Genomic DNA, 13071 nt, shown 5'->3' on the forward strand with positions numbered 1-13071 from the left:
AAAGATGATTTTAATATATCACTTGTACATTTTGTATTGCTCTTCTGGTGACAATGTAGTTTGTTTTTGTCAATTACCATTATAATAATAGGGTAAAGAAAATTAAGTGGATTTTTGAAAGAAAACAATACTGTCAATATACTATTAAAACAAATTAAAATGGTAAAAGTTATTGTACTTTAAGTAAAAATAAAAGAGCAAAAATATCAATCCCAGTTTTGGATTACTTTAATTAACAATAAAAAATGCATATAGCAGAGGATAGTTTCATTCTGCCTACCTCTGGGTTATGGGCCCAGCATGTTTCCAATGCAGTACTCTGCTGCACATGTAAGTGCAAGAGATCCTGAAGCACTCACTCATCATGGGAAAGTACCAATGTGTTTCTTCGTTGGTTGATGGAAGAAACATCTTACAAAAACTCTCCAGATTATTGACTTTTTAAAGTTTTTCTAGGAAACATTCTAGATGAATGCTTATTAGCCTTTGTCAGTAAGTACTTTTGCAAAGTGTCGCTGTGGCGCAATCAGTTAGTGTGTACGGCTATTAACCAAAAGGTTGGTGGTTCAATCCCACCCAGGGACGTAATTGACCTTGTTATCAGATTTTGTTGATCTTTAAGTAGACAAGTCAAAATTTCGAAAACCCCTGTTATGGTGTAGGGTACCTGGCCTTCTCTGATGTAATCAGAGTTAGATTTGATTCAGTGATTTTATAAAAACAGCTAGGAAGCACAATTTAGCAGTGAGTTGCAGAGAAAAAGAAATATGCTGGCAAAAAAATCCAATTGAGTGATTAAACAGCTCTTCATTTTCTGGCTTTATTTTTATGCTAACAAATTTGTTCTCTGAAAAGTGTCCACAAAGCCAAGTATCTAATTAACATCTTTGTAGGGATGGTTTTTCACCTATTACTAAATTAAACTTGCTTCATTGGAAAGGCAGCAAGATGCATCCTCATTTCAATATCTACTGAAATAATACAGGTTGACACCAGGAAACATTAACGCCACTGCATCCTTGCTGCTTTCTCATGTGGAAGTCTGTTTAATGTGAAAACAAGGTGATATCTAATTAGCACACAGGTAAGGAATTAAGAAAATCTTTATTTAAGGGTGAAGATGTTTCTCACAAAATCGTTGCCCCAATGCATCATTGAAATTCAAGCTGGAAAGATGATTTTAATATATCACTTGTACATTTTGTATTGCTCTTCTGGTGACAATGTAGTTTGCTTTTGTCAATTACCATTTTAATAATCGGGTAAAGAAAATTAATTGGATTTTTGAAAGAAAACAATACTGTCAATATACTATTAAAACAAATTAAAATGGTAAAAGTTATTGTACTTTAAGTAAAAATAAAAGAGCACAAATATCAATCCCAGTTTTGGATTACTTTAATTAACAAAAAAAATGCATATAGCAGAGGATAGTTTCAATCTGCCTACCTCTGGGTTATGGACCCAGCATGCTTCCATTACAGTACTCTGCTGCACATGTAAGTGCAAGAGATCCTGAAGCACTCACTCATCATGGGAAAGTACCAATGTGTTTCTTCATTGGTTGATGGAAGAAACATCTTACAAAAACTCTCCAGATTATTGACTATTTAAAGTTTTTATAGGAAACGTTCTAGATGAATGCTTATTAGCCTTTGTCAGTAAGTACTTTTGCAAAGTGTCGCTGTGGCTCAATCAGTTAGTGTGTATGGCTATTAACCAAAAGGTTGGTGGTTCAACCCCACCCAGGGACATAATTGACCTTGTTATCAGATTTTGTTGATCTTTAAGTAGACAAGTCAAAATTTCGAAAACCCCTGTTATGGTGTAGGGTACCTGGCCTTCTCTGATGTAATCAGAGTTAGATTTGATTCAGTGATTTTATAAAAACAGCTAGGAAGCACAATTTAGCAGTGGGTTGCAGAGAAAAAGAAATATGCTGGCAAAAAAATCCAATTGAGTGATTAAACAGCTCTTCATTTTCTGGCTTTATTTTTATGCTAACAAATTTGTTCTCTGAAAAGTGTCCACAAAGCCAAGTATCTGATTAACATCTTTGTAGGGATGGTTTTTCACCTATTACTAAATTAAACTTGCTTCATTGGAAAGGCAGCAAGATGCATCCTCATTTCAATATCTACTGAAATAATACAGGTTGACACCAGGAAACATTAACGCCACTGCATCCTTGCTGCTTTCTCATGTGGAAGTCTGTTTAATGTGAAAACAAGGTGATATCTAATTAGCACACAGGTAAGGAATTAAGAAAATCTTTATTTAAGGGTGAAGATTTTTCTCACAAAATCGTTGCCCCAATGCATCATTGAAATTCAAGCTGGAAAGATGATTTTAATATATCACTTGTACATTTTGTATTGCTCTTCTGGTGACAATGTAGTTTGCTTTTGTCAATTACCATTTTAATAATCGGGTAAAGAAAATTAATTGGATTTTTGAAAGAAAACAATACTGTCAATATACTATTAAAACAAATTAAAATGGTAAAAGTTATTGTACTTTAAGTAAAAATAAAAGAGCAAAAATATCAATCCCAGTTTTGGATTACTTTAATTAACAAAAAAAATGCATATAGCAGAGGATAGTTTCAATCTGCCTACCTCTGGGTTATGGACCCAGCATGCTTCCATTACAGTACTCTGCTGCACATGTAAGTGCAAGAGATCCTGAAGCACTCACTCATCATGGGAAAGTACCAATGTGTTTCTTCATTGGTTGATGGAAGAAACATCTTACAAAAACTCTCCACATTATTGACTTTTTAAAATGTTTCTAGAAATCGTTCTAGATGAATGCGTATTAGTCTTTGTCAGTAAGTACTTTTGCAAAGTGTCGCTGTGGCGCAATCAGTTAGTGTGTGAGGCTATTAACCAAAAGGTTGGTGGTTCAATCCCACCCAGGGACTTAATTGACCTTGTTATCAGATTTTGGTGATCTTTAAGTAGACAAGTCAAAATTTCAAACCCCCTGTTATGGTGTAGGGTACCTGGCCTTCTCTGATGTAATCAGAGTTAGATTTGATTTAGTGATTTTATAAAAACAGCTAGGAAGCACAATTTAGCAGTGAGTTGCAGAGAAAAAGAAATATGCTGGCAAAAAAATCCAATTGAGTGATTAAACAGCTCTTCATTTTCTGGCTTTATTTTTATGCTAACAAATTTGTTCTCTGAAAAGTGTCCACAAAGCCAAGTCTCTGATTAACATATTTGTAGGGATGGTTTTTCACCTATTACTAAATTAAACTTGCTTCATTGGAAAGGCAGCAAGATGCATCCTCATTTCAATATCTACTGAAATAATACAGGTTGACACCAGGAAACATTAACGCCACTGCATCCTTGCTGCTTTCTCATGTGGAAGTCTGTTTAATGTGAAAACAAGGTGATATCTAATTAGCACACAGGTAAGGAATTAAGAAAATCTTTATTTAAGGGTGAAGATGTTTCTCACAAAATCGTTGCCCCAATGCATCATTGAAATTCAAGCTGGAAAGATGATTTTAATATATCACTTGTACATTTTGTATTGCTCTTCTGGTGACAATGTAGTTTGTTTTTGTCAATTACCATTTTAATAATAGGGTAAAGAAAATTAAGTGGATTTTTGAAAGAAAACAATACTGTCAATATACTATTAAAACAAATTAAAATGGTAAAAGTTATTGTACTTTAAGTAAAAATAAAAGCTAAAATATCAATCCCAGTTTTGGATTACTTTAATGAACAAAAAAAAAAAATGCATATAGCAAAGGATAGTTTCAATCTGCCTACCTCTGGGTTATGGGCCCAGCATGCTTTCATTGCAGTACTCTGCTGCACATGTAAGTGCAAGAGATCCTGAAGCACTCACTCATCATGCGAAAGTACCAATGTGTTTCTTCATTGGTTGCTGGAAGAAACATCTTACAAAAACTCTCCAGATTATTGATTTTTTAAAGTTTTTCTAGGAAACGTTCTAGATGAATGCTTATTAGTCTTTGTCAGTATGTACTTTTTGCAAAGTGTCTCTGTGGCGCAATCGGTTAGTGTGTTCAGCTATTAATCAAAAGGTTGGTGGTTCAATCCCTCCCAGGGACATAATTGACCTTGTGATCAGATTTTGGTGATATTTAAGTAGACAAGTCAAAATTGCAAACCCCCTGTTATGGTGTAGGGTACCTGGCCTTCTCTGATGTAATCAGAGTTAGATTTGATTAAGTGATTTTATAAAAAAACAGCTAGGAAGCACAATTTAGCAGTGGGTTGCAGAGAAAAAGAATAATGCTGGCAGAAAAATCCAATTGAGTGATTAAACAGCTCTTCATTTTCTGGCTTTATTTTTATGATAACAAATTTGTTCTCTGAAAAGTGTCCACAAAGCCAAGTATCTGATTAACATCTTTGTAGGGATGGTTTTTCACCTATTACTAAATTAAACTTGCTTCATTGGAAAGGCAGCAAGATGCATCCTCATTTCAATATCTACGGAAATAATACAGGTTGACACCAGGAAACATTAACGCCACTGCATCTTTACTGTTTTCTCATGTGGAAGTCTGTTTAATGTGAAAACAAGGTGATATCTAATTAGCACACAGGTAAGGAATTAAGAAAATCTTTATTTAAGGGTGAAGATGTTTCTCACAAAATCGTTGCCCCAATGCATCATTGAAATTCAAGCTGGAAAGATGATTTTAATATATCACTTGTACATTTTGTATTGCTCTTCTGGTGACAATGTAGTTTGTTTTTGTCAATTACCATTTTAATAATCGGGTAAAGAAAATTAAGTGGATTTTTGAAAGAAAACAATACTGTCAATATACTATTAAAACAAATTAAAATGGTAAAAGTTATTGTACTTTAAGTAAAAATAAAAGAGCAAAAATATCAATCCCAGTTTTGGATTACGTTAATTAACAAAAAAAAATGCATATAGCAGAGGATAGTTTCAATCTGCCTACCTCTGGGTTATGGACCCAGCATGCTTCCATTACAGTACTCTGCTGCACATGTAAGTGCAAAAGATCCTGAAGCACTCACTCATCATGGGAAAGTACCAATGTGTTTCTTCATTGGTTGATGGAAGAAACATCTTACAAAAACTCTCCACATTATTGACTTTTTAAAATGTTTCTAGGAATCGTTCTAGATGAATGCTTATTAGCCTTTGTCAGTATGTACTTTTGCAAAGTGTCGCTGTGGCGCAATCAGTTAGTGTGTAAGGCTATTAACCAAAAGGTTGGTGGTTCAATCCCACCCAGGGACTTAATTGACCTTGTTATCAGATTTTGGTGATCTTTAAGTAGACAAGTCAAAATTTCAAACCCCCTGTTATGGTGTAGGGTACCTGGCCTTCTCTGATGTAGTTAGATTTGATTCAGTGATTTTATAAAAACAGCTAGGAAGCACAATTTAGCAGTGGGTTGCAGAGAAAAAGAAATATGCTGGCAGAAAAATCCAATTGAGTGATTAAACAGCTCTTCATTTTCTGGCTTTATTTTTATGCTAACTAATTTGTTCTCTGAAAAGTGTCCACAAAGCCAAGTATCTGATTAACATATTTGTAGGGATGGTTTTTCATCTATTACTAAATTAAACTTGCTTCATTGGAAAGGCAGCAAGATGCATCCTCATTTCAATATCTACTGAAATAATACAGGTTGACACCAGGAAACATTAACGCCACTGCATCCTTGCTGCTTTCTCATGTGGAAGTCTGTTTAATGTGAAAACAAGGGTGATATCTAATTAGCACACAGGTAAGGAATTAAGAAAATCTTTATTTAAGGGTGAAGATGTTTCTCACAAAATCGTTGCCCCAATGCATCATTGAAATTCAAGCTGGAAAGATGATTTTAATATATCACTTGTACATTTTGTATTGCTCTTCTGGTGACAATGTAGTTTGTTTTTGTCAGTTACCATTTTAATAATCGGGTAAAGAAAATTAATTGGATTTTTGAAAGAAAACAATACTGTCAATATACTATTAAAACAAATTAAAATGGTAAAAGTTATTGTACTTTAAGTAAAAATAAAAGCTAAAATATCAATCCCAGTTTTGGATTACTTTAATGAACAAAAAAAAATGCATATAGCAAAGGATAGTTTCAATCTGCCTACCTCTGGGTTATGGGCCCAGCATGCTTCCATTGCAGTACTCTGCTGCACATGTAAGTGCAAGAGATCCTGAAGCACTCACTCATCATGCGAAAGTACCAATGTGTTTCTTCGTTGGTTGCTGGAAGAAAACATCTTACAAAAACTCTCCAGATTATTGACTTTTTAAAGTTTTTTTAGGAAACGTTCTAGATGAATGCTTATTAGTCTTTGTCAGTATGTACTTTTTGCAAAGTGTCTCTGTGGCGCAATTGGTTAGTGTGTTCAGCTATTAATCAAAAAGTTGGTGGTTCAATCCACCCAGGGACATAATTGACCTTGTGATCAGATTTTGGTGATATTTAAGTAGACAAGTCAAAATTGCAAACCCCCTCTTATGGTGTAGGGTACCTGGCCTTCTCTGATGTAATCAGAGTTAGATTTGATTAAGTGATTTTATAAAAAAAACAGCTAGGAAGCACAATTTAGCAGTGGGTTGCAGAGAAAAAGAAAAATGCTGGCAGAAAAATCCAATTGAGTGATTAAACAGCTCTTCATTTTCTGGCTTTATTTTTATGATAACAAATTTGTTCTCTGAAAAGTGTCCACAAAGCCAAGTATCTGATTAACATCTTTGTAGGGATGGTTTTTCACCTATTACTAAATTAAACTTGCTTCATTGGAAAGGCAGCAAGATGCATCCTCATTTCAATATCTACGGAAATAATACAGGTTGACACCAGGAAACATTAACGCCACTGCATCTTTGCTGTTTTCTCATGTGGAAGTCTGTTTAATGTGAAAACAAAGTGATATCTAATTAGCACACAGGTAAGGAATTAAGAAAATCTTTATTTAAGGGTGAAGATGTTTCTCACAAAATCGTTGCCCCAATGCATCATTGAAATTCAAGCTGGAAAGATGATTTTAATATATCACTTGTACATTTTGTATTGCTCTTCTGGTGACAATGTAGTTTGTTTTTGTCAATTACCATTTTAATAATCGGGTAAAGAAAATTAATTGGATTTTTTAAAGAAAACAATACTGTCAATATACTATTAAAACAAATTAAAATGGTAAAAGTTATTGTACTTTAAGTAAAAATAAAAGCTAAAATATCAATCCCAGTTTTGGATTACTTTAATGAACAAAAAAAAATGCATATAGCAAAGGATAGTTTCAATCTGCCTACCTCTGGGTTATGGGCCCAGCATGCTTCCAGTGCAGTACTCTGCTGCACATGTAAGTGCAAGAGATCCTGAAGCACTCACTCATCATGCGAAAGTACCAATGTGTTTCTTCATTGGTTGCTGGAAGAAACATCTTACAAAAACTCTCCAGATTATTGACTTTTTAAAGTTTTTCTAGGAAACGTTCTAGATGAATGCTTATTAGTCTTTGTCAGTATGTACTTTTTGCAAAGTGTCTCTGTGGCACAATCGGTTAGAGTGTTCAGCTATTAATCAGAAGGTTGGTGGTTCAATCCCACCCAGGCACGTAATTGACCTTGTGATCAGATTTTGGTAATATTTAAGTAGACAAGTCAAAATTGCAAAACCCCTCTTATGGTGTAGGGTACCTGGCCTTCTCTGATGTAATCAGAGTTAGATTTGATTAAGTGATTTTATAAAAAAAACAGCTAGGAAGCACAATTTAGCAGTGGGTTGCAGAGAAAAAGAAAAATGCTGGCAGAAAAATCCAATTGAGTGATTAAACAGCTCTTCATTTTCTGGCTTTATTTTTATGATAACAAATTTGTTCTCTGAAAAGTGTCCACAAAGCCAAGTATCTGATTAACATCTTTGTAGGGATGGTTTTTCACCTATTACTAAATTAAACTTGCTTCATTGGAAAGGCAGCAAGATGCATCCTCATTTCAATATCTACTGAAATAGTACAGGTTGACACCAGGAAACATTAACGCCACTGCATCCTTGCTGCTTTCTCATGTGGAAGTCTGTTAATGTGAAAACAAGGTGATATCTAATTAGCACACAGGTAAGGAATTAAGAAAATCTTTATTTAAGGGTGAAGATGTTTCTCACATAATCGTTGCCCCAATGCATCATTGAAATTCAAGCTGGAAAGATGATTTTAATGTATCACTTGTACATTTTGTATTGCTCTTCTGGTGACAATGTAGTTTGTTTTTGTCAATTACCATTTTAATAATCGGGTAAAGAAAATTAATTGGATTTTTTAAAGAAAACAATACTGTCAATATACTATTAAAACAAATTAAAATGGTAAAAGTTATTGTACTTTAAGTAAAAATAAAAGCTAAAATATCAATCCCAGTTTTGGATTACTTTAATGAACAAAAAAAAAATTCATATAGCAAAGGATAGTTTCAATCTGCCTACCTCTGGGTTATGGGCCCAGCATGCTTCCATTGCAGTACTCTGCTGCACATGTAAGTGCAAGAGATCCTGAAGCACTCACTCATCATGCGAAAGTACCAATGTGTTTCTTCGTTGGTTGCTGGAAGAAACATCTTACAAAAACTCTCCAGATTATTGACTTTTTAAAGTTTTTTTAGGAAACGTTCTAGATGAATGCTTATTAGTCTTTGTTAGTATGTACTTTTTGCAAAGTGTCTCTGTGGCGCAATTGGTTAGTGTGTTCAGCTATTAATCAAAAAGTTGGTGGTTCAATCCCACCCAGGGACATAATTGACCTTGTGATCAGATTTTGGTGATATTTAAGTAGACAAGTCAAAATTGCAAACCCCCTCTTATGGTGTAGGGTACCTGGCCTTCTCTGATGTAATCAGAGTTAGATTTGATTAAGTGATTTTATAAAAAAAACAGCTAGGAAGCACAATTTAGCAGTGGGTTGCAGAGAAAAAGAAAAATGCTGGCAGAAAAATCCAATTGAGTGATTAAACAGCTCTTCATTTTCTGGCTTTATTTTTATGATAACAAATTTGTTCTCTGAAAAGTGTCCACAAAGCCAAGTATCTGATTAACATTTTTGTAGGGATGGTTTTTCACCTATTACTAAATTAAACTTGCTTCATTGGAAAGGCAGCAAGATGCATCCTCATTTCAATATCTACGGAAATAATACAGGTTGACACCAGGAAACATTAACGCCACTGCATCTTTGCTGTTTTCTCATGTGGAAGTCTGTTTAATGTGAAAACAAGGTGATATCTAATTAGCACACAGGTAAGGAATTAAGAAAATCTTTATTTAAGGGTGAAGATGTTTCTCACAAAATCGTTGCCCCAATGCATCATTGAAATTCAAGCTGGAAAGATGATTTTAATATATCACTTGTACATTTTGTATTGCTCTTCTGGTGACAATGTAGTTTGTTTTTGTCAATTACCATTTTAAAAATCGGGTAAAGAAAATTAATTGGATTTTTGAAAGAAAACAATACTGTCAATATACTATTAAAACAAATTAAAATGGTAAAAGTTATTGTACTTTAAGTAAAAATAAAAGCTAAAATATCAATCCCAGTTTTGGATTACTTTAATGAACAAAAAAAAATGCATATAGCAAAGGATAGTTTCAATCTGCCTACCTCTGGGTTATGGGCCCAGCATGCTTCCAGTGCAGTACTCTGCTGCACATGTAAGTGCAAGAGATCCTGAAGCACTCACTCATCATGCGAAAGTACCAATGTGTTTCTTCATTGGTTGCTGGAAGAAACATCTTACAAAAACTCTCCAGATTATTGACTTTTTAAAGTTTTTCTAGGAAACGTTCTAGATGAATGCTTATTAGTCTTTGTCAGTATGTACTTTTTGCAAAGTGTCTCTGTGGCGCAATCGGTTAGTGTGTTCAGCTATTAATCAGAAGGTTGGTGGTTCAATCCTACCCAGGGACGTAATTGACCTTGTGATCAGATTTTGGTAATATTTAAGTAGACAAGTCAAAATTGCAAAACCCCTCTTATGGTGTAGGGTACCTGGCCTTCTCTGATGTAATCAGAGTTAGATTTGATTAAGTGATTTTATAAAAAAAACAGCTAGGAAGCACAATTTAGCAGTGGGTTGCAGAGAAAAAGAAAAATGCTGGCAGAAAAATCCAATTGAGTGATTAAACAGCTCTTCATTTTCTGGCTTTATTTTTATGATAACAAATTTGTTCTCTGAAAAGTGTCCACAAAGCCAAGTATCTGATTAACATCTTTGTAGGGATGGTTTTTCACCTATTACTAAATTAAACTTGCTTCATTGGAAAGGCAGCAAGATGCATCCTCATTTCAATATCTACGGAAATAATACAGGTTGACACCAGGAAACATTAACGCCACTGCATCTTTGCTGTTTTCTCATGTGGAAGTCTGTTTAATGTGAAAACAAAGTGATATCTAATTAGCACACAGGTAAGGAATTAAGAAAATCTTTATTTAAGGGTGAAGATGTTTCTCACAAAATCGTTGCCCCAATGCATCATTGAAATTCAAGCTGGAAAGATGATTTTAATATATCACTTGTACATTTTGTATTGCTCTTCTGGTGACAATGTAGTTTGTTTTTGTCAATTACCATTTTAATAATCGGGTAAAGAAAAGTAATTGGATTTTTGAAAGAAAACAATACTGTCAATATACTATTAAAACAAATTAAAATGGTAAAAGTTATTGTACTTTAAGTAAAAATAAAAGAGCAAAAATATCAATCCCAGTTTTGGATTACTTTAATTAACAAAAAAAAAATGCATATAGCAGAGGATAGTTTCAATCTGCCTACCTCTGGGTTATGGACCCAGCATGCTTTCATAACAGTACTCTGCTGCACATGTAAGTGCAAGAGATCCTGAAGCACTCACTCATCATGGGAAAGTACCAATGTGTTTCTTCATTGGTTGATGGAAGAAACATCTTACAAAAACTCTCCAGATTATTGACTATTTAAAGTTTTTATAGGAAACGTTCTAGATGAATGCTTATTAGCCTTTGTCAGTATGCACTTTTGCAAAGTGTCGCTGTGGCGCGATCAGTTAGTGTGTACAGCTATTAACCAAAAGGTTGGTGGTTCAATCCCACCCAGGGACATAATTGACCTTGTTATCAGATTTTGTTGATCTTTAAGTAGACAAGTCAAAATTTCGAAAACCCCTGTTATGGTGTAGGGTACCTTGCCTTCTCTGATGTAATCAGAGTTAGATTTGATTCAGTGATTTTATAAAAACAGCTAGGAAGCACAATTTAGCAGTGGGTTGCAGAGAAAAAGAAATATGCTATCAAAAAAATCCAATTGAGTGATTAAACAGCTCTTCATTTTCTGGCTTTATTTTTATGCTAACAAATTTGTTCTCTGAAAAGTGTCCACAAAGCCAAGTCTCTGATTAACACCTTTGTAGGGATGGTTTTTCACCTATTACTAAATTAAACTTGCTTCATTGGAAAGGCAGCAAGATGCATCCTCATTTCAATATCTACTGAAATAATACAGGTTGACACCAGGAAACATTAACGCCACTGCATCCTTGCTGCTTTCTCATGTGGAAGTCTGTTTAATGTGAAAACAAGGTGATATCTAATTAGCACACAGGTAAGGAATTAAGAAAATCTTTATTTAAGGGTGAAGATGTTTCTCACAAAATCGTTGCCCCAATGCATCATTGAAATTCAAGCTGGAAAGATGATTTTAATATATCACTTGTACATTTTGTATTGCTCTTCTGGTGACAATGTAGTTTGTTTTTGTCAGTTACCATTTTAATAATCGGGTAAAGAAAATTAATTGGATTTTTGAAAGAAAACAATACTGTCAATATACTATTAAAACAAATTAAAATGGTAAAAGTTATTGTACTTTAAGTAAAAATAAAAGCTAAAATATCAATCCCAGTTTTGGATTACTTTAATGAACAAAAAAAAATGCATATAGCAGAGGATAGTTTCAATCTGCCTACCTCTGGGTTATGGACCCAGCATGCTTCCATTACAGTACTCTGCTGCACATGTAAGTGCAAGAGATCCTGAAGCACTCACTCATCATGGGAAAGTACCAATGTGTTTCTTCATTGGTTGATGGAAGAAACATCTTACAAAAACTCTCCACATTATTGACTTTTTAAAATGTTTCTAGGAATCGTTCTAGATGAATGCTTATTAGCCTTTGTCAGTAAGTACTTTTGCAAAGTGTCGCTGTGGCGCAATCAGTTAGTGTGTAAGGCTATTAACCAAAAGGTTGGTGGTTCAATCCCACCCAGGGACTTAATTGACCTTGTTATCAGATTTTGGTGATCTTTAAGCAGACAAGTCAAAATTTCAAACCCCCTGTTATGGTGTAGGGTACCTGGCCTTCTCTGATGTAATCAGAGTTAGATTTGATTCAGTGATTTTATAAAAACAGCTAGGAAGCACAATTTAGCAGTGGGTTGCAGAGAAAAAGAAATATGCTGGCAGAAAAATCCAATTGAGTGATTAAACAGCTCTTCATTTTCTGGCTTTATTTTTATGCTAACTAATTTGTTCTCTGAAAAGTGTCCACAAAGCCAAGTATCTGATTAACATATTTGTAGGGATGGTTTTTCACCTATTACTAAATTAAACTTGCTTCATTGGAAAGGCAGCAAGATGCATCCTCATTTCAATATCTACTGAAATAATACAGGTTGACACCAGGAAACATTAACGCCACTGCATCCTTGCTGCTTTCTCATGTGGAAGTCTGTTTAATGTGAAAACAAGGTGATATCTAATTAGCACACAGGTAAGGAATTAAGAAAATCTTTATTTAAGGGTGAAGATGTTTCTCACAAAATCATTGCCCCAATGCATCATTGAAATTCAAGCTGGAAAGATGATTTTAATATATCACTTGTACATTTTGTATTGCTCTTCTGGTGACAATGTAGTTTGTTTTTGTCAATTACCATTTTAATAATAGGGTAAAGAAAATTAAGTGGATTTTTGAAAGAAAACAATACTGTCAATATACTATTAAAACAAATTAAAATGGTAAAAGTTATTGTACTTTAAGTAAAAATAAAAGCTAAAATAT

The sequence above is a fragment of the Pseudophryne corroboree genome, unplaced genomic scaffold (genome assembly GCF_028390025.1).
Source record: "Pseudophryne corroboree isolate aPseCor3 unplaced genomic scaffold, aPseCor3.hap2 scaffold_298, whole genome shotgun sequence".
In the NCBI taxonomy this organism is placed as follows: Eukaryota; Metazoa; Chordata; class Amphibia; order Anura; family Myobatrachidae; genus Pseudophryne; species Pseudophryne corroboree.